The sequence below is a fragment of the Taeniopygia guttata genome, chromosome 1 (genome assembly GCF_048771995.1).
Source record: "Taeniopygia guttata chromosome 1, bTaeGut7.mat, whole genome shotgun sequence".
Lineage (NCBI taxonomy): Eukaryota > Metazoa > Chordata > Aves > Passeriformes > Estrildidae > Taeniopygia > Taeniopygia guttata.
In genome coordinates this window covers 93,426,173-93,453,104 of record NC_133024.1, presented here as the reverse complement: position 1 = coordinate 93,453,104, position 26,932 = coordinate 93,426,173, and the positions used below count along the sequence as shown (strand labels likewise).

The 26,932-nt window shown below is 34.7% G+C and overlaps 1 long non-coding RNA gene across 1 annotated transcript in view; it reads right to left on the bottom strand.

Annotated features, from left to right (window-relative positions):
• The window catches only part of LOC140680339 (uncharacterized), a 73,282-nt gene extending 54,292 nt beyond the window's left edge, over positions 1–18,990 (bottom strand). The window contains exon 1 of the long non-coding RNA XR_012051508.1: positions 18,840–18,990. This is a non-coding gene — a long non-coding RNA (uncharacterized lncRNA). The remainder of the gene's footprint in view (positions 1–18,839) is intronic.
• Positions 18,991–26,932: the final 7,942 nt, after the last annotated feature.

Below are 26,932 nucleotides of genomic sequence, written 5' to 3'. Positions count from 1 at the left end.
GACTATAGGTAATCACGTCTGAAGGTAAAAGGAAATTCTGTTTCCTGTGTTGCCTCATGGTTCAAGAAAGATTTGTGAACTCCAACATTATAATCCTTCTAAACTTAACTACATATTTTGTTTCAGCATAGAGAGAGTGTCTTTTATCTGATTAAATGTTTCCTATCATTTTGAGAATCACTGTTGTGGCTTGAGGCAAACCTTGTACATCTTAAAATATTAAGATATATAAACTATCAGTGTTTCATCTGTTGCAGTCCAAAAATATCAATATAAGAAACAAATCTTCTAAAGAATATACTAGATGTTCATAACCTTCTCTCATAATAATGTTTATTTCATTAAAATGTCTTATTAAGTGCCCTGAATAAGAGGGAAAAAAAAGACATGCCTTTAGCTGTTTTCCTGGAGATATCAAAACTGAGATTTCCCAAGATGCAATTATTTCCTCTTAGCTTCCTTCTACTTTACTCCACAGATAAAGTATACACTATATTTTACATATATACATATATACTATAAATATATATATAAAATTCTATGTATACACAATATACATATTATATGTTATTAATATATGTTATATACAAAATATATACAATATATATACAATATATATTTCTGGGTCGTTAATAATTCAAGGAATTTTACATTGCATTATATATATATATCAAAATATTATCAAAATAGATCTTTTTTGTTGTTTTGTTTTTTTGTTTTTTGCTAATAAAAGCAGTGAAAGAGCAAAGATTTTATGTGTAGATACCATTTAATCTTTTGGTGGACAGAACTTTGAATTCTGGAGTTAGGTACTGCATAGTATCTGTAACATTGAACCAAGTCCAGCAATGAAGGCTATGTCCCTCAAAGGGTGATAATATGAACACATATGGAAAAAAACCAGATTAAACAGTTTCTCTTTTTTTCCATTTCATTTACTTGAAGCATTTGAAATACATTGTTGCCTTCAGGGGAGGCAACGGTGACCTGGTTGCAAGGAGGCAGCACGGCAGCCCGGCCTCGGCCGGGCTACTCGGGCAAACGACGCACGCTAACACCAATGTGGTGGATGGTCGAAAGCATTTATTATCTTATCTCATGGGTTTAAATAGTCTTGGGGGACTTTGCTACGTCAGAGGTGGGTTGGTAGGGTCTCTAGGTTAGTCGGGAGTGGAAAACTACTGGGTTAGGTGTGGTTACATGTTCTGGGGGTGGTAGATAACGTGAAGCAGGGTGAGAGGGGGAAGGGTCTTTCTTTCCGTCACATCCCGAGATCTTCCGTTCGCCTGTCCCTATCTACCAAAATACATAACCAAATTGTTTTCCTAAATATGTTTACAGAAACATAAATAATTATTTTCCACTTAAAATTACATAATTTTCTTTAAAAAGATTATGTATAGTTGAATGGAAAAGCAGTACTATTTACTGTGTTACTGTTACATAACCGTGTGTCAATATAATGACATTTCCTATTACAATATAATATTATCATCTGACCTAAAAATCACCATTATTCTTATAAATATTTAACATTGGTGATTTTTGAAATTATTAAAAGTAATCTATTCTATTCCACTTCCATTTTTAAAAGAGCTTTTACATATGTATAACAGAGCTTGATCCCTAAAGCTGAAATCATATTAATTTAGACATATTCAGTCTGGACATAATTAAAATATATACTAGAAAAATAATGCCTATAATACTAATAAGATGAATCTGCTAATTTCCTTAAATATTGTCTACCATTGTGCTTTTTTATTGTTCTATAATTCTTATTACTGATAGTTGGAAGAATGTTGTTACAAACTGAAGACCAAATTTATATAATTCGATTTACTTATCTATCTTGTGCGGACTACAGGATTGTAATAAACTGAGGGTTTGGTCTCCAAACACCATGTCCACTGGTGATATTTACATATGTAATGTTATCTCCCTTAACAGGACAGCACATCCATATTTTTATGCTCAGTCTATCTGCACTACAGAGGTTGGATCATATTGTCACATTTAAGTTACTGGAACTCAATAAAAGTAGGGTAAGTGAAATCACTGCAAAAAATCATACAACGTATAAAGAATAAGAAGTTTTGCTGTAGTCCCCTAAATATTATTATCAGCAACATTCACTTTACCAGTATTGATCACATTAGCTCAAGTCTGAAGGATCCCTCAAGCTAAACAAGGGATTTCAGTATGTGGATTGAAGTAATAATAAAAACAAAATATACAGTAAAGCCAAACCCTCAATTGCAACATTTTATAGTCATTTTGGAAAGAGGCCAGTAAGGATTCATGGTAAGAATTAGAGTCATCTTGATTTATTTGGCTTAGTTTCCTATAAGTGTCTCTAGACAGTAAACCTCAGTTTTGAGAGTATAAGGCAGTTAAGAGTAACAGCTTGCAAATGTTAAAGATTTTGTATTGCTTTCTCTCTGCTAGGGAGAATGCTGAACCTAGTTTCTATGCCAACCTATGATTGAATTGCCTGTTGTATACCAAATGATTTATTAACAGATATTTTTCTTAGAGATGTGTCACGTAAATTTGTGCCTCAATATATTGTAGGATAAGGATTTATCTAGTACATCTGCAACCTTAATTTTTAGAATTAAATAAAAAATTTTCAAAGATCTTACATATCAAAGGAGTTCAACCAAATACAAATTTGCATATATGGCAAATGTATGTAATTAATTTATGTATTCATTTAACTAACTTGGGAATGGAGTTGATACACACAACATTTCATGAAGCAGCTAATCCTGGAAGCCATTTCCTTATATAGGAACTCAAGAAAATTATCAAGGACAGTCAACATGAATTCACTAAGGGGGAGTCATGCTTGACCGATTTGATAAACTTCTGTAAGGAGATTACTGCTTTGATAGATGACGTGTCACAGAAACAGCACTAGATAATTTTCCAAACCTGAAAGTTTTCATATAATCATATAATTTTAGAATAAGTTAGATTGAAGTTGTCATGTGGAGAACATCTGGTCCACCCACCTGCTCAGAGAGGGGCCGGCATAGATCAGGTTGCTCACAGCTCTGATCGGCTGAGTAATGAGCATTTTCAAGGATGAAGGTTCCACAATTTCTTCAGCAGCCTTTTCAGCAGTGAAAAGCTGAGTTATGTATATTAAGCTTATATACTTCATCTCTGCTAGGGCTACAGGAAGAAGTGAAAATATTCCCTGCTGTCTTTACACATTTGTAAGGTCTGGATAATGCTGTCATCTGAATTACTTTGCCCTACTTTAGTAATAGAAACCATTGTACCAACCATTAGAAGAAGCCCTCAAGGACACCTTATCAAGCTTTTCGTTTGGCTGAATCTTACTTGTCATTATTCCACAGAAGGAGAAGGAAATGGATCCCCCGACACCTGAATAGTGTCAGATGGCAATACATAGAACACCGGTCTCAGCATACACTGTGGATAAGCCTATTACTCAAGCAATCTTGGGATTACAAAGTGGTTTTGTATCCCCATCCCTGTACTGAGTGCTCTTAAGCTATGGATGTAGAAATTTGCCATGTACAAAAAGAATAAATGAGCCCTAAATACAGCCTTTACTCTCTTTGATGACTGTAGCTCTCTTTGCTGGTAACAATCACTTGAATACATGAAAACTATATCCATAGGGAGATTTTAGCCAGGCTTTGTGAATAAGCATTGTGAATGCAAAAGAGATCTAGAAAACTGAACCTAAGAGCACACTAACATGGAATTGGCAACAGCTGTATTTGTGAAATGGACTTCTGATTCTACATTTGGTTTCTCCCTTCCCTTCCCTTCCCTTCCCTTCCCTTCCCTTCCCTTCCCTTCCCTTCCCTTCCCTTCCCTTCCCTTCCCTTCCCTTCCCTTCCCTTCCCTTCCCTTCCCTTCCCTTCCCTTCCCTTCCCTTCCCTTCCCTTCCCTTCCCTTCCCTTCCCTTCCCTTCCCTTCCCTTCCCTTCCCTTCCCTTCCCTTCCCTTCCCTTCCCTTCCCTTCCCTTCCCTTCCCTTCCCTTCCCTTCCCTTCCCTTCCCTTCCCTTCCCTTCCCTTCCCTTCCCTTCCCTTCCCTTCCCTTCCCTTCCCTTCCCTTCCCCCTTCCCTTCCCTTCCCTTCCCTTCCCTTCCCTTCCCTTCCCTTCCCTTCCCTGTTCTGTTGTGTTAATAAATGTGGATACAGGTTGAAAATTACAATGAAAACATTTCTTTTTACTGCACACCAAGCAAAAGAAGTCAGCAATCACAGTTCATTAAATATTGATGTAGGTGGTATTTTCAGACTTTGTATGTCACTTTCTGGCTACTGTCAGAGGAAAAAAAAAAAAGTTACTCTAGAAAGAAGTCTCCATTATCATAAGTTTTTACCTAAATGTTTGTTTTCCTGACAATGAAGAAGATTTACAGCAAAGCTAGGATGACTGTAGGTTAAACATACAGCTTTAATTCAGTTACTATATTGACATATACAGATTTTTTGAAGTGAATTTATATATGAAATCGGGCAACTGTTCATACATTTTTAAAATATGTTCCTGATTTATTTGGCAACTTACTGAATGTACTTTATGAAAGTTTTACATTTAGAAACCTATAAAATATGCATCATTTTTATTCTACTAAAGAAACTGAAACAAATATTAAGGCACAAGGAAAATTTAGTGTGCTCTGGCATTGGATAAGTAGTAGTATTGTGCAAGCTCAGAATAGCTCACCTTTTCCTTTCATTATCACTATTAAATGACTGCTTAGGACACAGACTGTAGTCACCTGCCTGTCTGTCCAATTCTACTTCCAAAATATTGACAAGAAAAGGGGAGCTAAAGGAATTGATAATGTACTAGAATCAGTGTTTAAATTGCTGTAAAACTTCTGACTCAGGATTTTAGTATGGAGTATGTTTGAAACCTTTACATACATGGACTTGTCTTGACAAGATATAAATTTATTGTCTTTTCCACTTCATAATCGTCAAATAACAATATGCTTGGGAAAAGTGAGAACTTCACCCAAAGAGCTTTGGCGAATGGAGCTAAATTCAGTTAGTGGCTGGTCACAAATATATTCCCCAGGACTCAGGACTGGGGCCAGCCACATTAAATATCTTATCAGCCTCCAGAGTGTGGGGATAGAAGCCACCCACAGTCATTTTGCACACAACATCAAGTTGGGTGAGAGTGTCAACCTGAACATGAGCCAGAGCGTGCTCAGGTAGCCAAGAAGGCCAGTGGCGGCCTGGCTTGTACCACCAATTGTGTAACCAAAAGACAAGGGCAGTGATCATCCCCCAGTATTTGGTGAGGTCATATCTCAAATACTTTGTACTGTTTTTGGGCCCCTCACTGCAAGAATGACATTGAAACTCTGGATTGTGTTGAAAGAAGTGCAACAAAGTAAGAAGTCTCAGAGAGAAAGTCTTATGAAGAGCAGCTGAGGTCTCTGGGGTTATTCAGCCTGGAGAAAAGCAGGCTCAGGGGAGATTGAATCACTCTCTGCAACTACCTGAAAGGAAGTAGTGAACTGAATATCAGCCTCTTCTCCCAGTTAACAAGTGACAGGATGAGAGGAAATGTCCTCAACCTGTACCAGGGTATGTTTTGATCAGATATTAGTAAAAAAATTTCATTGAAAGGTTGGTTAAGCTTTGTAGTGGGACGCTAAGGAAGGTGGTCACCTTTTCTATAAGTATTCAAGATACGACAACATGGTGCTTGACAAGGTGATGCTCAGTGAAAGTTTACACTCTATGATCTTACTTTTCCAAGCTTTCAAAAAATGCAAGGATTCTCTAACTACATGAAATATAACTTACTTGCTTTTGAAAACCATGTCAAAGCCCTGAAATCTGAGAGGTTTTATGGCAACATCAGAAGACAGTTTGTTCAAAGCAAACTAAAATTACATTATCATAAGAAACACTAACATTTGAAGAAACAATTATTGGATTATTCCAAAATTCACTTCTAGTTAAAAGATCCCTTAATTTATTTTAATAAGAACACCCATATAATTTCTTCTGAAAAAGAAAGAACCAACTAAAATCTATTTTGTTGCAATAAAACAAATCCTGGCAAAAGTCCCTTTTGAATCTTACAGTCTATGCTGCAAAATGCAATATTTTAATAGAGATATTAATTCTTACTGGCTCAAGCAATCCTTTCTCCATGGTGCAGCATAAGACCCAGCATGTTTTTATCATTCAGTTCCAGGAACACTATATCCCTGTTAGCATGATTAATCAGCCCAAACAGAACACACCTTGGGTTTAACTCTCCTGCTGCTTGCTGCAGAGCTGAATCAGTTAGCATCAGTTAAGGAAGTCTGCACTTCCCTCTGTTCCACAGTATGGGCATGACCTGTGACTCTCTGCTACGATGATATAATATTATTTCCAAGCCACTATCTAATTATCTTTCACACATACCATTTATTTGTTCACAGTGGAGAGCATTTCACTGTAAGGACTGATCAGGAACTTTGCTGTGTTGTAGCTTTTCAGTAACAGATACCTGTTGGTTAAGGAATAAAAACCCCCACATTTTATCTCATGGATTTATCTCTTAATATTTTGCCTTCAATTAAACTATGGAAAAAAGAAAGTTCAAAATTCGTAACATATAATTTTGGAAATTATTGAATGAAAGGTTGCTCTTTCCTGCTGAAGTGTAATGTGTTTGATATTGCTCCAGATCACCAGCTGAGGTCTCAGTGCTTTTGATGATAATTGTTTTCTTTCTTGTCCCTTTTCAGACAAGTAACAGAAGTAGATAGGCAGAGTTTTGGGCTCTTTTGGCACTCCATAACTTCTGAAAGCAACTGTTTTTAAATGCAATAGTTAAAGATATTATTCTAGGCCTGACTCAATAAAGGGCTTTGTCTTGTTGGTTTTGTTTTGTTTTTAATAGGGTAAATCAAAAAGGAAAAAACATGGGAACAATTTAGGAAGATGGAACTTATGATTTGCACTCCACCCAGTGATTCAGACTGATGTCCCCATTTTAATCAATAGAAACAATTAAATACCTCTGGAAGATTATCCATTTCATCCTAAATTAGGCAGACAAGATAAAGCACATGTATCAGTCACTGTAGGTACTGGAACTGCTTATGACAGACTTATACATCACCTGAATAAACAGAAGAGAGTTGTTCAGCTGAGATGTCTGGGAACAATGTGAGATGTCCAATACATAGAATCTTAGAATCATAGAATGGTTTGGATTATAAAGGATCCTGAAGATCATTTAGTTCCAAAATCCCATGTCACAGATATGATAGGGATATTTTCCAATACATTAGGTTGCTCAAAGCCCCATCCAACCTAGCCTTGAACATTTCCAGGGATAGGACATCCACAGCTCCTCTGGGTGACCAGTTCTAGTGCCTCATGGCCATCACAGTTAAGACTTTCATCCTAAAACCTAATCTGAACCTGTCCTCTGTCAGTTTAAAGCCATTAACCCTTACATGTTCTTGTAAAAAGTCCCTCTTCAGCTCTTGTAGCTCCCTTTAGTTACTACTGGAAGGTGCTATAAAGTCACTCAGAGCCTTCTCTCCCCCAGGCTGAACAACCCAATTCTCCCAGACCTCTGATCATCTTTGTAACCCTCCTCAGAACTAACTCCAACAGGTTCACATATTTCTTGTGTTGAGGATCCCAAAGCTGAAGTAGAGGGACAGAATCACTGCCTTTGATCTCCTGACACACTGCTTTTGAAGTAGCTCTGAATACAGCTGGCATTCTAGGCTGCAAGTGCGCATAGCCAGGTCATGTTGACCTTGTTAACCAACACCCCCAAATTTTTTTCTTCAGAGCAGTTCATTCTCTGCCTAGCTTGTGATTGTGCTTGGATTGTGCAAACCCATGTAGAGGATCTTGCACTTGGCCTTTTCAAACTCACTTCTCAAGCCTGTCCAGGACCCCCTTGATACCAACCCTTCCCTCCAGTGTGTCAACCTCACCACACAGCTGTCAATAAGCCACTGAAATTTAAGAAGAAAGCAGTGCTGAAGGTGCACTCTATCCCACTGTCCATATTTCTGACAAAGATTTCAAACAGTGCTGGTCCCAATGCCCAGCCCTGAGGACCACCACTCCTGCACAGCTCCACTCAGCTTTTACCCAAGATGAATCCATTTCACACATGACCATGTTTCATGGCCGATCACTGTATCTTTATCTTTACCCATGAGCTTTCTTAATGATATTTCCTTCCTCTCTCTTTTTAGGGAGTGGGAGTGAGAGAGCAGCTGGGTAGATTTTGGCAGCTGGGCAAGGTACCCATCACATTTATGCATCATGACATGCGCTAGCATTATTAACTACGTGAATTTCAGCAGGTCTCATTGGACACAGATAGCTTCATATACATTTTGTGCTATTAATCATTTACAGAGAGAATACACTACCAGTGTAAGAATTACAATATGTGATGTATTCTACAAATTATTGTTGTCAAGGGATGACACCCAAAAATGGCAAGAGTATTATGTATTTAATTGTGTGGGGGTTTCTTCTTCATTTGTATCCTGAACTGAATTTGTGCAAGCACAGATGAATTGAAAGCAAATTGCAAAATGACAAAAAAAAAAAAAAAATTAAAGTAATTATGCAAATAACACACTTGCAATTTCTAAGCTTCAGGCAGATTGTTTAGTGCAGTTTTGTAAAACTGAGCTCTCAGAAATAAAGACTTGGGAAACCCTGCTTTGACTGACAGAGCAAGTCAGTCAGGAAGGCCCAGGAGATCAAAAATAGCGTCTGAGGTTTTAGTAGTACAGCACTCATAAAATTCTAATCATACTCCAGAGACAAAGAACAAAGGCTGACTCTGTTTCTTTTACTAAGGATACTATGGATGTTTTGTTAAGATCTAGAGGTATCAGTAAGAACAGGAAACCTATCACCAAATATATAAGGGGCTGTTGAGACAACCCCAGACAGCCCTCTGTATATGAAGAATATAAGAAAAAAAACAAAACAAAAAAAAAAAAAATTAAAAACTCACTGATTTTATTTTTTTGGATCAGACTTTAAACATAATAATGTATTTTTATACCAAATATTTGGAATGCATCTGCTAAAGAAACTTTTTTGTTCGATCATAAAAATTCAAACAAATGAAATTTTCTCACAAACTGAATTTTTTTCTATGCCAAAAATTTATGTAACTGTCATAACATTCCTTTCCTCACAAAAGCATGCTAAAAACTCTGGTCATACTATGTAGCTGTGTTTAGTGTGATACATTGTGAAGCATATCCAGGTTGAGCACAATATGCTGAAAATGTGATTTCTTTTTAACTACAGATCACCATGAATTCCCTTAAATTTAGTGCTCCTCTCCTTCACAAAATTCATGACCTGTCAAGCTGTAGGTTGGTTCTGATTAGTCATTACCAAGTTGTTATCACCTATCTTTTCTCAGTCATAGTCCTGTGAAAAATCAAGAAGTGGAACATCATTTTGTGATGAACTGGGAAGCTGCTGAAATCTAGGAAATTAAATTCTCATTTTAAAAGGCAGAAAAGAACAAAAATACTCATGATGTAGCTTCCAATCTGATCCTGGTTGGAACTGTATTATGAACTAAAAAGAAATATTAAAAAGGATAAGAAACTGTTAATGTTTAGAGCTGAAATTTTCGACTTTCTTGGCAGCAAAATAGGAGTCCTGTTTCATCCATTCAAGTACTTTTAACAGGCCTCATGTTGTAACAGCTACACACAGAGCTAAATAGACTCTTACATAAAACCTTAAAGCCTTTATCAAATTTCTGGGTTTTTCCTTCCAGAACTCCCCTCCTTTTACCAGATTTAAGAAGACTAAGCTCTAGGCCACTACAAAATGTTATGTTTACTCTCCAGCTAGGAGCTGGCTCTACCTGACCATATCAGAAGAGATTCTGTATAGTAAAAGTCGATACTTAAGAGAAATGTCAAAAATTGATAGCTTGATTCAGCATCAAATACATGAATAACTTAAAGCATTTGGGGAGAAGTATCAGTCTGGGTGGCGATCTCCCAAGCCTTAAGAAAAATCTCATCCCCTGTGCAGAAGTTTATTTTAAAAAAGAATATTTTGCATCAACTGTGACTACACAAGAAACCAAACAGCTTCTTAGCTTGTTGAACCAGGTGGATCAGAACCAAAGTATGTGTGCTTTTAAGAGTTGTATTTTTTGTTTCATTACAACTATCTCAGCAGGGTCCTCTGTACATAATCTGCAATATATTGCAATTTTGAAATTAATGTTTATTCAACTTGTGATCTCAGGCTATCTATGTTCCATGGAAACTGGGTGAAGTGGTTCCCCCTCAAAGGGACTAGAGCCACAGCAAAAACTTGCAGAGGCAGTGGAATGTTCCCAGCTGTACTGCACAGACTAATCTTAGGAGTAAATATGTGATTTTATTTAGACAGTTGTTTTGTTACAATAAATATTATCAGGACATTTTTGATATGCAGAACAAAGGGGAAAAGTATACCTGAAATTTATTTCTTCTAAAGTTTATAGCCATATGCTTTCCTAATTAAGTTGCTTAAACAACTAACTTTTTTTTTTTTGTGTGTGTGTGTATTTATGTGCTCTTCAGTGGCTCATAATTGTTTAACTTTACCCCCAAATGGTACAATAGTGCTTCTTTGTAAATTAAGAATTCCCTGAGTGCAGCTTCAGTGGAGATTTATTCTTCTTTCTACAGGAAGGAATTTCTGGTGATGAATCCTTAAACTTACTGAATTGGATCAGTGGGCAGGTATAGTCTTCTTCTATTTTGATTTCTATTATTGAATATAAGAGCTTATTTAAGAGGATATATAGAAGTCTTAATATAATTTTACACTGATTTTAGTTTATACTACAGACCATTCTTCACAGTCTCTGTCTGAACCCTCTCCTAACATAAAGTGACTGTGAGATGGGGAAATAGACTGTCTCATTTACATTAGGTATAGTCTTCTGATGATTTTATATAAATTCTCTGTATTCATGCAGTGATTTAAAGGAGCGACAGTAGTATGTGATGTATAATACATGATTTTTTTGATATTTCTTCCAGAAAGCATCTTTAAGTACTCTGTAAATCATCTTGCTTCAGATTTTCCCAGATATCACAGAGGCAAAAATATTTGTATTAGAGTATATTAGGAAATGTGTCTTCAGAAACATTTTACAAGCTGAGTAGAAGTTCTAAGCCTACACTTACATAGTAAGGATATCACAAGTCATGACATAATATAATTTAAAATGTCAGTCAAAGGTCTGCAGCTGATAACAATTTTATTTAAAAACAAAAAGGATTATATCTTCTGCCCCCATTTTAAACCCCTCCGTGCCGCATCCCCATGTCTTCATCAAACATGTAAATTACTTGCTCTCCCAGTATTGAAGATTTTTTTTAAAGCCTGCTGATCCTTTTTTGCTCCTCTACTTCTAACTTCATAAAATCACTATTTTCTGTTTGTCATTTGTGCTGGTTTTGATTGTGGTAGAGTTAATTTTCTTCACAGTAGCTGGTATAGGGTTGGGTTTGGATTGTGCTGAACAGGGATTGATAATATAGAGATGTTTTTGCTGAGCAGGACTTACCCAGACACAAGGCCTTTTCTTCTTTTCTTACAGCCACACTGTCAAGGAGGTTGGGAGGTTGGGAGGAGACTCAGCCACGACAGGTGACTCAAACTGACCAAAAAGGTATTCCAGACTGTATGACATCATGCTCAGTATATAAAGAGGGGAGAAGAGGAAGAAGTAAGGGGATGTTTGGAGTGATGACATTTGTGTTCCCAAGTCACTGTTACATGCAATGGGCACTCCGGAGATGGTTGAACATCTGCCTGCTCATTGGAAGACATGAATTAATTTTGTTTTTCTTTGCTTGTGTGCACAACTTTTGCTTTTCCTAATAAAATGTCTATGTCAATGTACACGTTCTCTTTTATCTTTGCAATACTCTCTATGATCCTGCTGGTGGGGAAGTGAGTGAGTGGCTGTGGTGCTTGGTTTCTGGCTGGGATGAAACCATGATGTCAACCTATTCTGAGCAAGTAATATTGCCAAGGTTATTCACTTCAGGAATTTTCTGTCCACAAACAGGTCCATGAGGTCTCATAGCACATAATTTACCATTACACTGGTATTTATATTCACTGAGGATAATGGTTTCAAAAGCTTTCTGGAGTGCCCATGAAAGGTGCAATTTACATCCAAACACTTATGTGTCATTAATATTCTCTGACGAATAATCCCATTCCTGCCAGAGGATATAGGAGGGAAGGATTCACTTTAGCGGACAAATTCCCAGAATCAGCAGTCTAAAATGTAAGGAAAACTGAAAGTTAGCAAAGCAGATAGTGATGTTATCAAGTTGTTTCATGGCCAAAGCACTGCTGATTATCTGCAGAACAATATAGCCATGCCATGTATAGCACATTCTGGATTAATATTATTCAGTCAAGGGTAAAAAAAAAAAAATTATCTGTTCTGTCCTTAAGACATGGTCAGATATTGGTTATGGGACATAAAATTCTGAGTCAACCACTATTACCATGCCAAACTTCTTGGAAATACAAAACCAAAACTGTTGTAACAGGTAGAAGAAATTTAGCTCAACCCTCAAAAAGCTGGCAAGCAAAAGAGAAGGGAAGTGAAGATAAGTTTGAACTTGTTATGATGAAAAGGTGATATTGGAACTCTGATTGCTTTTAAATGTTGCCTTTTGAAAGAACAGGAAATAACAGTATAAGAATTACAGAAATTTAAAATTTGAACAAAATATTGTAATCAATCTATGTAAAATTTAAGACCATTAAGGACAATTAAAATTGTTTTTGTCGTAAGTAAATTTATAAAAGAGTAGACTTTGTACCAATTTAAAATCATGATCTAAATTATCTGATGGAGAATGTCATATCTAACGACAAATGCAGTGATGAAGTAGAAAAGGCTTTTGACTGATTAAATTCACAATACTGGAAGAAAATCCATATAGATAATTTTATACCAAGACAGATGTTTTTGAGTGACCAATAGATGTGGTTTGCCTTTAAAAAAATTAAAAATCCCTAAAATACAATTCTAGAAATTAGGAAATTAAAATATTTATATATTTATTATCATCATTCTCCAGAGATGGCAAGTTACTGAAATATAATGCAGTTGAACCAAAGGCTTTTACCCCATTTTGAATCAAGCCATCATCATTTAGAATCAAGGACTGAAGAAATGAGAAATCTGTTTTCTGTATATCACCTACAGATCAAAGTCTGAAAAAAGAGTATCTCTTTCACAAGATTAAAACACTGCTGTTGGAAAAAAAAAAAAAAAAGCAAAAGAAAAAACAAACCCAAAAAAATCAAACAGAAAAAACCTGAAAAAAACACACCCAACTTCTTCCAAAACATTAAAAACACCAACTCAAAAATCACACCCCCAAACCCTTCCAAACATCTCTCAGTATCATTGTCTGTGTCTGCTTCCATTCATTTAGAAGTTCAAAGCCTAAAGGTTTTGCTCTCCAAATGTCCTGCCCAAAGCTTTTCTCAAGATCTCTCCTTAACACCATGGTTAAAGCCATAATGGAGTTGAATTAAGCTTCCTATTTTAAAAGAAAATTATGTTGTTGTTCAACTGAAACTCTAATAAAAGTCAAAAACCAGAACTGCTGAATATTTTTTATTTTCTGTGCTAAAGACAGATCCTTATAAGAAAATAAAATAATTCTTGGAACTTTGGATGTGCTATATGTGTATGTACATTTATAGATAGGAAATCATATTTCTATGTGATATACAAATCTGAGAAAAAATTTCAAACTTCTCTTGAGAGGTAAATTCCGAAACATTATTTCAATATTCATTGCCTAGTTGTGTGTAGATAAAATAGCTTTCAAACTGTACTTCCACTACAGAATTTGCTCTTTAATGATGGCAAAGAGCAAAGGTCCATCTTTGCTGTTTACCTGTTTAAAGTGAATATCAATCTAATTTAGGTCAGCAAATGATAACTATAGCAGAATGTTTCATTTTTATATGAATACATTTGTGCAGGTTTCTAGAGTAGATCTACTGGATACCACTATATGCTTCTAGTCACTGTCTCTATACTAATTTTTCATCTGAGAAACTTAACATTATTAATTGAGCCGTGTAGGTTTCTCTTTGTGTCTTTGTTCAGTTTAGCCTTTGTAGGGAAGTTTTTATTCGTTCTTGAAACTTTAGAGGCAACATTATGAATTACATCAAAATATGTACAAAATATGTACAGGCTATGTTGCCTGAAAGTAATAGAAAGATTTTCTTAATACCAAACTGAACATATGCTACATTACAATTTCAATTATGACCCCACTTTAATACACTGCTACACTGCTTTTTGTATCTAAGCTAAGAATTTGCAGCTCTCACTAAAACCAACTCCTCAAGAACAAGAAAAAAGATCAAACTGCACTCATTTAGAAAGTGAAATTTTGAAATAATGAGTTAAATATCATTTGAAAACGAGCCATCATCTTATTAAAAAAAGTTTTTCAACAGTTTATAACTTAGCTGTAAGAGGTCTAATGAACAGAGAAAATAGCATAGGATTTAAAATCTACACAGGAAAAAGTTGTTCCAAACAAATAACTCATTGATCTCTTACTAATGCAAATAAATATATTACAATTTGAAGAGGAAGCACAACTGTGCTTCAGTATGAAGTGTGGCAGAAGAAGAATATTCACATTAGCATATTGTTTTGGCCTGTATAGTGATTATTTTTAGCTTGAGGACAAAAATAGGTAAAAACCTAAACATGATGATTTTAAGAGTTCATGTAATAATTTAATGGATTCTCTTTGGAACAAAATAAAAGAATTTACCAGCCGCGGGAATAATTTCTAACCCATTTTCAAGGACCCGTGATAAGCAATGGATATTGCACTAGTCCTTTAAAGAAAAAATAAAAATGAATAATTATTTAAAGTATTAAGGAAATAACTGTCAGGAACATTTCCAGCTTTCCTACACTAATAGGCAGCTGTTCTATATATTTACTAAATATAGGAAGTATGTGTTGGTATGAGAGAGGGACAACCCTCTACTTGTTCTGACAGGTAAATTGGACTATGTGACTGTAGGGAGAACACAGTTCCCATTGCTCGCTCATGTTTAAATAATATGTGTGGGTAATAACTCATATCTCATACCTTCTACTAAAGTAAAAATGTATAAGTCAGGAGAATGGTGATAAGACATAGATTTAATTAAGGAATTGACTGAAAGAATTTTCTCCAAATTAAAAACCAAGTAATTATTGGTGGGAATCTGATATACTCATGGAGTTATCATACCAGAAAATTGATAAAAAGTGATTGTTCAACACTTATTCCTGTACTGGTAGTGTAAATATCACGAGAAACTAGCAGAAGGTAATTTCAAAACATGTGAATGAAAATTATGTTTCATGCAGTATGTAGCTGATCTGCAAGACCCTTGCTGTGAAAAGCTGTGAACACTAAATATTGGCCTAAATTCAGAAGGGGACAGAAAAAAATCATAGTTATTGAACTAGTTCAGAAAATTCTTGAGGTGTAGATTGCCAAACAGTAAGAGAATACAGTGGGGATACTATTTTTGCTTGTTCTTCTCTGTAAATTTTCTCTGAGCTTTCACTATTAACTACTATTTAAGGCAAGATGCTAATTAGATCTTTGCTACATTTTATATTTACTTTCCCTTAGACTAATATAGATTTCCTTCTTAGTTTGGATAAAGTTCAGATAATTTCCATGGTCACTGAAAATAACTTCATCTTTTTAAAAATTATTAATTTTGTCTATGTGTGGACACAAAATTAATATGGAATTAATTCTGTGTAGTATGATCGCACTGATAAATGTAAATTGCCTTCAACTATCTTCCTGTATTTAATGTTACATAGGATGCAACTTGCAGAAAAAGGCCCAGATGTTACACTGCTTTCATGCAGTTTATGTCCTACTGAAGTATGCCATAAATATGCTGTCAATCCTTTGACCAATGTCTCATGGTAGAAAATTTTGTTAAATTAAGGTCATTAACATTTGCGTTTATGTGTACATGTTCTAAAGGATCTTATGCTTAAATTCCAGATGCACTGAGAAATATTTTTAAATTATATCATGTCAGGCACGGACCAAGAGTTAAGACTGTGGAAGAAGAGACAGAAGGAAATGCATGAAAACACAAAACTGAGCACTTGATCTCAAACAAGAGAGAATAAAAATTGGAGATAAAGGGAAAATTAAAAAAATGCAATCTTCCTTTATCAAAGATAGATCACAACAGGGCAACTCATATGTTACTAGATAAATAGTTTTGTACAAAGAAGAAGTATTAAAAGTTTTAGGACTTCTATGAATTCTTGTGGGTTGCCTCCATCCAACAACTAAGCACCCACACAGAGTCACTCAGTCACTCCCTCAGACACTCACTCTACCTCTTCCTTCAGTGGGAAGAGGGAGAGAACAGAAAGCTCAAAAGTGAAGAAAAAGAACTCCTGATTTGAGATAAGATAGTTTAATAAGTGAAGGAGCTGGGAGGTGGGACGAAGTGGTGCAAAGGCAATCGTTCAACATCTCCCACATGAAAATCGATGCCCAGGCAGGCTGAATAATGACTAACTTGGAAGAAAGCCCCAACTCTCACTCATTGTTGGTCAGCAGGTTTAGGTCATCTCTCTTGACTCACCTGTTGTCTGTGTTGCCTCTTGGCTTCTCACCTGCTCACCCTAGGGGGCAGGCAGAGATAGCCACAGAAAGCCATGACCATGTGCTGGCACTGGGCAGCATTAGATGAAACATGGGTGCATCATCCACACTCAGTCAAAAATCCAAATCGCAGCATCCTAAAAGTTTCTATGAAAAACGAGTAACTTTATGCCAGCCAAATCCCAGCCAAGCCCAGTATAGCTGTGGTTCATAGGAAAATATAATTGAAACCAGAAATGCGTAGGAACTAAAATTGAATACTTTTCTCTGAGGGAGAGGAAATGAATTATACTGAAGGTCAGTGTCATCTTGAAAGGAGATGAGTGAAAAGCAGACTTTTAGGTGTAAGTATGGTGACTCATGGCTGAGTAAGCTAGTAATGATCTTGAAACACTTACAAAGATGTGGGAAACACCTTTGAAACAGAGAATATTCCCTCAGAGAGGACAAAGCAAGGCAAAACAAGGCAAAGCAGAGCAAGGCTAAGGAATTCAAATTACAATGCTAATTCAGGATAATAAAAATAGATGTAATGTGAACTCTGTTACATCAAGCAACTAAAATATCTCAGTCATTTTAATCAAGCAAACTGGATTTCTGTCCATAAACGTAACAGCAAGATAAAAACAAGGGAGGTTAGAATCCCTTTGTCTGATTTTCTGTCCTTAGGTTATCTATGTTAAGAAGTTATCAATGGAACATGTATAAAAACTAATAATAGTCATAATAGTCATAATAGTCTATCCATAACATATATATACACGCCTATAAAGCTCTGGGACAATCTTTCAGGAGGATGGTTATGAAACACAAAGAAAATCAACTATTTTCATAAAAGGTTCTATGAATTACAATGAGAACTACATTAAAAGTAACTAAAAAATTAGTTTCAACAACTGGGGATTACAATTAGAATGCTTCTTCCAGAGCTCTATTCTCTATTACAAATAAATATATTTTTCATAATGCTAATTAACACGTGCAAATTGCTGTGTAAATCAGAAGAATTACTTACATTTACTTCAACAATTTTGCCTGAAAAAAGCTTTATTAATAAAAAGAAGACTAAATAATTATTTTCCCACACATCTGCACTACTTTGTGCATATGCAAATTGAAACAGTGATTATTCCTTCCTGTCTAGCCTCACACTGTACTAACATCACTAAATCTTTTAATTCCTAATGCAATTTCATTATCTATTTTTTTCTCTGAAACCAGCAACCACAGTGTTCACATTACCTCATATATGAACAAATTTATTGGATTGTTTTGTTCTGGCTGCAAGCACATATTCTTTCAATGGCATTTGCAATATTATAGCCAAATAAGAGGACCTTCATGTTGTAAACCAACAGCTCATTTAATTCAGTTTGTTTTGCATAATTTTTACCTGAGTTTGTGTTCCTTAGTTCAGAGAAATCACTTTGTTTATTTGCTAATGTAATAATATCATAACTCTTAGATGTGATTAAATAGATATGATACATTTTATGGAATCTGCAGTCAAAAAATCATTACGATGTGCTTCTGTAAAAAAAAAAAAAAATGCCGACGAGTATTAACATAGAAGAAAGAGTGGGTCTTTCTTCTGATTAGACCTTTTTCTCATTTTCATACAAAATATCCCAATTTATTTCAAATTAGTTCTGTCAGGATTATTGTTTTTATTTGTGACTGACAAATTTAATCTGTCGAGATTAAATAAATGTTTAAAGGTGAATTTTTCTCTTGACCTGATTCAGTACCTTATCTGGTTCTTTAAAGTCTGTCAAAGCTGCAGAAGTATTAAGACTGAAATAAACCTTCTTCTGTTTTGCTACAGAGCACAGTAATACCATAAGAGAAATTGTGTTTACTAAATTTTGAGTTATCTTCTCTAAATTAAATATATTCCGATATATTAGTTTATTATGTTATTTCATGTAATTCTTGCAATCACACATATATTTGAAAATTTTTCAATTTTCCTATGAAAAAAATTTATGAACCAGTGCCAGTACAATATGATGCAAAATATAAAGAGAAATCATCTATTTCTATACTAGATCAAGTTTTCTTTCTAAAATGACTTCAAGCTTTAATGAAAAATGAGATGAACAATACCTGTTGATGAGCAAAGGTGAGCAATCTTTCAGTCTTGGTCCCTTCAGTTCTGGAGGTTTTTTTTTACGTTAAAGACTGTCCTCAGGAGAAAAATCTATTTTTAGTTGTTCAAGCTGAAATTTCACATGCAGCCATTGCAAACGACCAGGCAACATCCAGGGATAAATACAATTCTCAAATACAACTTAGTAATATATAAAATTAATCTTCTACATAGATCTCCTATTACCATAATTTCATTATTTACTCTACAAATACTTCTGCTTTAGATTTGTACAATTGATCTGCATGTGCTCCTGAGAGTCCTGAAGAAAAAATATACATTTTAGGAAACTAGTGATCAATATGGGGCTGACAATGAGAACGATAATTGATATTTTCTTTGAATTTTTCAATTTAGTGCTTACAGTATGCTTATTATAAATAAAATATACAAATATTAAACATTACTGAAAAAGATAATGTGAAATTCAGGATAAGTGACTGAGCTGTTTGGTTATTGTGAATTAACTCTGTAATTTGAATGTAGTCAGATGACAATTTTCTTGAATGGGGCGTCTGTAAGCTAAGAGCATTTTATTTTATTGTCCCTTTAAGAATAATTAGAAGAAAATTGTTTTCACAAGAAAAAAAATCAGATAAACAGAATAACTTTACAATAACAAGACTTCTGATTTACGTTTATGTGTTCACAAAACCAATATAAATTATAGATTATTCAGTAATTTCTTGGAATGAATTGGTGAAAAAATATTGATACAGACAGTAGAAAGCAACAGACTCTTCATTCGTTTCTTACAAAAGGGAAGACTTTCACTGTGTCAAAGGCGAGGTATATGGCTATAAATGTTGACTAAAAGAGTTCTTCATTCCCAGGAGGGGAAAGACATATAGGAGCTGCAGATTTGGACAGCACAGATTTTATCAGTAGACCAAAAGTAACAGAGAAACTATATGAAACATTTTGGGAATAAAATAATATAGAAAATTGTAATTTTAAATGACATATTTTAAAATAATGTTACTAATGTTAATTGTGCAATTGTTGATTAGAGAAGCTGAAGAGAAGGCTGAGAAATGGAGGAAAAGGACAATAGAAAATTCATGTGCTCTCAGTTGACCTGAAACTTGACATAGAGATATATAAAATGTGAGAATGATTTAATATTATTAGAGTTTAGTATATAAGATTTTCTATAATGCGTAGAAGTTAGAAGGACAAGACTCAAAGAGTTACAATGAACGGAATGTAAGGCAGTAATGGGAAAATATTCTTGTAGTACAGTTTTATGAGTAGAAGACATGTCATGCTTAACAGGTAATAAAAGCTAAAAATGGCCCATACAAAGTTTACAGTGTTATTTGGCATCAGTATTCACTGTAAAATAAATGCCCACGGAAGAGTAAAAGCTTGTTATTATCCAAGTAGAAAAATTAATGTTGCTGAAATGTTTACATTTGGTTAACCTAGAATGAGAAAAATAATCAATTTCTAAAAATCTTTAGGAACATTCCTTCAGTTTAGTAAGGCTAATAAAGATCATTCTTGTGTAGTGTCTGAAGCAAATTAGAGCCACTTGACTTTTAGGTTTAGGGATCCATAGAAACCATGTGGGATTATTGAAGATAAGTAAAGCATGAAAATACTGTCCAACTTCAAATGAAGGTATAATGGGGCCAAGGGAAACTCAGAGCAGACATTTGAATTTCCTATACATGGCAAATTAATAAACACACATTCCTCAGCAGATAATTTTTTAAATCCAAGTTAAATAGTTATAGAATGTACAAATTTCAAGAAAAAGGGTATTCAAGTAAGCTTATTTACTTACCTTATTTGCTAAGACAATTTACTCATTTACAACATATCTGACTGAATATAATATTCTTATATGTAGTAAAGGGAATCTCAGACTATACAACATTATGGAAGGGATAAAGAAGACCTCATTAAAATATTCCCAAAAAGGAACATTTTTCAAACATCCATATTCTATCTTCTATAAATACTCCATATTTAGTGGGTACCTTTGGGAGTTCTTTTGGACCTCTTACTATTTAATATTCTTATTAATAACTTGATGCAGTACAGGGTACCCATATTCAAAGCTGGTTATGATCCTCTGAAACATGAATAGGGGAGGAGGAAGGGAGAATGTGAGGGCTTCAAGTACTCTTATTGCAAAAATAATTTGGTCAAGTAAATAAAATTTCTAAGCAAATATCAAAAATCCCTCTAAGGATTGGTGCAGAGTCTGAAGGTACTGTTGTTAGCAAAAATGCCTCATAGGGAAAAGACTGGATAAGCATCAGCATCACATAAGGGCTTGTGCCTATATAGAAGTGTGGGCTAAATATCAATTACCAACTAACAATGTTCTTAAGAAAAAAAAAAGATCAAGAAAAAAGAGAAAAAAAATGGCTAGGGAATAGTTCTTTCAGACTGTCAAAGTAATGTTCTATTCTGCCCCAAAAAGATCTTTAGTGGCGTACTTACCTATTCAGAACACCATGTGAACAATGATACAGATCAACTAAAAAAATACAAAGTAATTCAGCAAATGTGATTAGAAATCAAGAAGAAAGGTCTGCTAAACAGAAGGACTTGTCACTTAGCTTTGAAAACAGAAGGCTGAAGAAAGAAAAAACTTTAAAAAAGTGTTCCAGAAAAGAAGGCAAAAATGTTTTGGCTGTTAGTTTTTAAAATAGGATAAGAAACAACAGCGGATCTCTGTGGCTGGACCATGGAGGATTTGTCTCTCTGCTGGTAGCTATATCCCTCTTCCCCTCTTTCCCTGTCTCTCTATCCTTTATCTCCTTTCTGATTCCTTCTTTTGCATTTGCTGTGGGCACTCAATAAAAGGTTCATTAGTTGTGATTAAACTGATGGTCCCCTGCTGTTTGCCTTTTTTACTTTTGGGATCAGTAAAATGAACCATCATGACGCCCGCTTGTCCTAGTGGATCGTGACATCCTCATTGTCTATTTTTCTTCATTATTGCTATTCTATTATTTTATTTAGTTTATTTTTATTCTATCTTTTTCTCTTTGAGCAGCTCACTAAAGAACCACTACAGTTCCAGAATAATTGCATACCTTGTAAGGAAAAATAATCCTTGCTTTTTTTGAAAAAAATATCAATACTATAGTGTTTTTTTGTATGCACTGTTCCATGAGATGGTCCTATTGTGAAATGATAACTTTTTTCATTATATATTTTCTCAATTAAATTGCTTTTATTTCCTTTCTGTGCTGTGTGTTTTTTCATATGTCTTAGCACAAAAAATATGACTTCTTTGCTGATGGAAAATCTCATGCATTGAGTATGGATTCTGAATTTTTTTTCACACTTTTCAGCAATTCAGGTCATGTTTTCTATTTTATCAGGAGATGTAGCATGTTTCAGTGTGTCCCTGATCCAGGTTAGAATGTCAGAGGCAATAACGTGTTGTAGATGCTAAATCTAGATGGAAGGAGCAAGTCTCTTTTATCTAGTATTGCAGTAATCCGGACCAATGCTGAAGCCAGATATTGGAAACTTAGCACATACAGCTTGTCCTTAGAGTATGTCATGCATTTTCATACAAGAACAAACAAAATTAATTTCACATATGCTTTTTTTCCCAGAGAATATCAGCACAGGGATAAGAATTAAGATAATTATTTTAATTGAAATTAATAATTTCTGTTGATCTGATCTGAAACAGTTTTATGTAAAATATATGGTGATGGTGAATTTGCTCACAGAACAGGACTGAGCAATCAAAATTCACGTAAATTTTCTTTAGCATGCAGCATCTCAATTAAAGTCAGTGTGGCGTGCTTAGATTCAATTTAAAAAGTTTCAGAGCTTTTATGCATTTTAAATTGTATCTATCCCATGGCTGGATGTTCCCTATCAAAATCTGAAGAAAGTGAAATTTCAGGAATGTCCTATGCCCTTTTTCATCAAAATCTCTTTATTTCCTGCCAAAAAGCTAAATCCCAGGAAAGTTTGTTTAATTTCACTTGACAAAGTCTAAGTGCTTTTACTTTTAGTATGTGTTCCAGAAATGGAAAATTTTTTATTTGATTAAGCATAAAACAGATCTCAATAAAAATTTTGCTCATGCAGCCAGTATGCCTAGGAACATTTGTGAGCCACTGGACCATGTGGTCCAGTGTTATTCATCAGTTAACTGATGAAGGGTCTAAGTTAAGAAGAATATAATAGGAATTATAGGAAGGAATGTGACTCCAACACAGGTGAAGAAGAAACTGGAAGTCACTTTAACTGCAACAATTTCCCCACTGCAGCCTCTCAAGAGAAAACTGTAGAGATGCTGAAGACCCCTGCACAAAAGCCAGCATGAAGCAATATGGGTTAATTTCATATTCCCATTCTGAATGACTGGTCCTAAGCATTCATAACATGCAATTTCTTTTCTCAATACTACAAACAAACAAAGGAACAAGAAGATCCTTTATAAAAAATGCAATTCTACATTTTTTGTTAGCACACTGTAAAATATAATTCTTTTCACTATGAGTCACAAGATGCTATGAGTCAGTAATTTATAGATGAACTTTCTGGTCATATTATTAAATTATTATATTAGATATTATATTATTTATATATTATTATAATATATATTATATTACATTACATTATATTATATTATATTATATTATATTATATTATATTGTATTATCATGTAATACCAGAGATAGGATTTTCTTTACTGTTCCGAAAATGACTTAAATTCAAGGTTAAACCCCAGAGGTCAGCAAATCAGAAAATAATATGCATATACTCTTCATTTTTTTCTCAAGTTTTATTCCAATAGTGTAATAGTAGCAATTGTCACACGCTGTATGTTTTCCTTTTTTTAATATCATAATTTTCATAAATGAAAAAATAAATATTGCCTGGAGGCTTGGAGATCACATTTATCTCCTAGAGGCTTGGAGATCACATTTATTAAAGGGACTGGATTTAGTGATTTTGCTGGATCCCACTGCTTTTATTTTAAAATGTCACCTGCTCTTTTTAAGTTACAGTTGCAAAATTGAACAATATTGTAGGCTCCCTGGTCAAACAAATTGAAAGGCGGTCAGGTTTCCATAGAAACAGCATCAGGACAAGCCTGTGATATTGTTAAAAGAAAGCAACGGTTGGCAAAATGAGCAGCACTTGAATCACAAAACCAGATGAAATGCTGAAGAATCCCTTCACTTGAGAAAGGGCAAGTGTTTAAGGATCAGTCAGTGAGCTGCTCATCAGAGATTCACAATGTGGCAAATAAGTCCCTTCAGACTCTCTTACAAAGCTTCCAAGCAAAGGCCAGTATTTATTTGTAAAGTACATAGAAGTCTAGAGTGAAAAGGAAAAAAAAATATTTTTCAAGGCATTGAGTCTGAATGGTAGAGCCAGTTAATCAACAAGGAAATGAAAACTCACACAATCTCCTGAATTGTGACTGAAAAATATTTTAAGATGTTGCATAAAAAGTTATAAAAGGAACAGTGAGACTGATGAAATGTGAAGGGAGAATAAAACTGAATATGTTTATAGGAAATAGTCGGAGAAGAAAATGAAGCAAGAATTCTGGCCAAATATTTAATAGCATTCCTGCTTCAGAAGATTTTGGGTAGAAATTATGGAGTTGTCTTCTTCACATGGGTATATCCTAAGAAGAGCAAATGAGTAGTCAGGTGAAATGAAGGCTAGCACAGGCTAGTTCAGATGTATTACTCTGAGGCTGTCCTCCAAAAAAAAAAATGTTCCCTGATGTCATAAACTCTACAGACAACAAGAATCTGTATGTGCTGAGTGTAGTCATGGTAGCAGTTTTGGCAGTATCATATGTCACTCTTTTTGGCTTTGATGTATCCAGAGACCACAGAGGTTACAGATGTTCCTTGAGTGAGATGTTGTGATTACCCTTGACATGAAAAATGGTGTATGTGTTATTTTTGGAAGGAGTAACTATTACTTACAAAGGAAGTAACAAACTGCAGTAGTGAGGATAAAGATTTGCATTGACTATATGACTGCACTATTAATATCTCTTTGCATTTTCACAAATTTTACTTTAAAATACATATCCAAATTATTTACACCTTTTTTAATATCATCATCATGGGTATTTAGTTGCTAGAAGATGTTTGAAAGAAAAGATTTAGCTCGTGTTTAGATTATGTAATTTATATTCCCCCAAAATTCGAAAAGCAACTTATTTTGTCAGTGAATAGTGAAGCTTCCAGGATACCTTTAAATATTTTTGATTATTTAAAAATATTTTCTATGAGACCTATTTCAGAAATGAAAATAAGTATTTTCTCACTGCATCAATATAACCAATAAATGTGACAAGAAACACAATCTGGCACACCTATCAAGACCAAAGGACAGCAGTGTCCTTTCATTGAGTATCATTCTTAAAATTAGTCAAGCAACTATCTTCTTTAAGCATTAAAATTGTATAATATTATTTTTAAAACCTAAGTTTTGTTTCTCAGTGATGACATTTCAAGGATCATTAGTGCTATACATTTAGGTTCTTCTTTTATCCTGTACGAAGAATCCATCATGAATTTAAGATGTGGGACAACAATAGGTCTGATTTTTTTTTTTCTGTTTTTATTGTGAGTTACTTTGGTTTTACAATAGATTGTGTAGTATTTTGGTTTTTTTGCTTTCAGAAATGTCTAGCTTTACTGACTCTTTTTCCCATATAAAAATTTTAGGGAAGCTAAGAATCATAAGGTACATGGCACATATTCCATAACACTTGGGTAAGGCAATTCTCTGAGAGCTATGTGACGGGAGAAACAGAGACTGCCCCTTTCTGTTGCTGAGCTAGGTGATAGCCCCGTTGGCTCTAAATCAGTGAGGAATGACCTAAATGACTGAGAGAGCAAAGGAAGCTTGCTGAGGGAAGCCGTTTCAGCCTCCACACCAGTCTGAAAAAGGAGGTTTTTGAGGAAACACAATGCTTTTCTGACTTGTGAATTTGCTCAAACAAACCTTCCATCTTAAAGCTCCCATTTTCAGATAGTAGGTTCCATACTTCTAGGACAGATAAAATAGGTGTAAGCAAGAATTCTGCATTGTTTTATTATGCTGTTAATCTTTACCTAGTCAATTATTTTTTTCCTTTATATTGTTAACACTTTTCTACTAAATGTAAAAGGAACAAGATTAGCTGAGTTGGTTACATCATGGTGCTAATAACACCAAGGTTTTTGAGTTAAATCCCCATACAGGACATTAATTTAAGAATTGGACTTGCTAATCTTTGTGGGTCCCTTCCAGCTCAGAAGATTCTGTAATGTCTGTAATGAAGCAGGAGAAGAGGAGAAGGTATTCGGAGAAAGATCCATTGGGATAAATATGTTCTTTATTTCAGTGCACTAAACTCATATGTATGCCCCTTTAGAGTTATGCTTTTATGTTATAAAGAAGCAATCCTATGCAGCACCCACCATAGACAGCTATGTCCATATTGGAGCCTTTATCTCTGGTATTCCTGGAGATCTCTGAAGAGGTAAAAAACACTTGGATAACAGGTGACCTTCTCATTCCTGGGCATGAATGTAGTGAAAAGGGACAATGCTGAAAAAAACCCAAACCCAAAACAAACCACAAACCAAAAAAACCCTCAAACAAAGAAACAAAAACCCCCTCAAAAACCCTCTTGTGTTGAGGTAGTATCTCACTTACAAAATTTTCAGTGTTTTTACTTCTGTTTGACATACTGATGTCAGTAGATGGAAGTGCTGCCTAATTATCTATGACAAGGAGAGAAAAAAATGAAAAAACATAAGGAAAATGCTAAAAATAGAGAGGAGTTGTAGTGCAAAAAAACTTCAGCCTACATGAGCTGAATGCTTTCAAATTATGTGAGTGAAAAAACATCGGGAAGGAGGAACTTGTCTCAAAATACAGATTTTGCATTCTTCTAAGCATTTCTAAGTTCTTCTTCAAAGCAGAGATCACTTTTGCATTTTTGTACCACTCTGGAAAGAACAGAAATCAAAGGTGGCACACAAGAGACACCTAAGCTTAAAGTATATTCAGCAAAACTACGTTCATTTTGTAATCAGCTATG